Genomic DNA, 584 nt, shown 5'->3' on the forward strand with positions numbered 1-584 from the left:
AGTGCTAGATGATAGTTGACATCACAACTAATAAACCAAAATTACAGCTTGTATGTAATGGGTTAAGAGCTGGATAAAAGAGAGTCCAACCAAGCTTTGTTACCCATGGCAATAACTTTTCCTCATGAGGACTTGCCCTAACACACTATCCATCTCCTAAACCATCTGCATCCATCATCTAGAGCAGGTAAAGATCACCATTAGATAAAAGTACAAAAATAGCAATCTTAAATAGGTAAAGACGTTCACTAAGCTGTAACATACAATGTCTGCAGAAAAAATGTATTTAAGCAACAGCATAATAAAGAGGTGAAAAATGTGCACAGGCCATTCCATAACAGAAAATGTGAAGAAAAGAGAACAATGTCACTTGTATCTCTACAATAGGAATAAAGGCAAGAACTCTATCAATATTGTTATTATTCAGAAATTTTTGCTGTCCCTTCACTTTCTAAACACAAAGTCTTACAATGATTCTCTTCTTTAAATAAAGTCATTAATACTGTACAAATAATAAGTCATCAAGCTGTGATAAGTGACAAGATATTTCCCACACTGCAAATAATATTTTAACCCTCTGATGC

At 33.9% G+C, this 584-nt stretch overlaps 1 protein-coding gene across 1 annotated transcript in view; it reads right to left on the reverse strand.

Annotated features, from left to right (window-relative positions):
- The window catches only part of LOC119586318 (inositol 1,4,5-trisphosphate receptor-like), a gene marked incomplete at its 5' end in the record, with an annotated part of 125,834 nt that overhangs the window by 86,162 nt on the left and 39,088 nt on the right, over positions 1-584 (reverse strand).

Source organism: Penaeus monodon, chromosome 21 (assembly GCF_015228065.2).
Source record: "Penaeus monodon isolate SGIC_2016 chromosome 21, NSTDA_Pmon_1, whole genome shotgun sequence".
NCBI lineage: Eukaryota > Metazoa > Arthropoda > Malacostraca > Decapoda > Penaeidae > Penaeus > Penaeus monodon.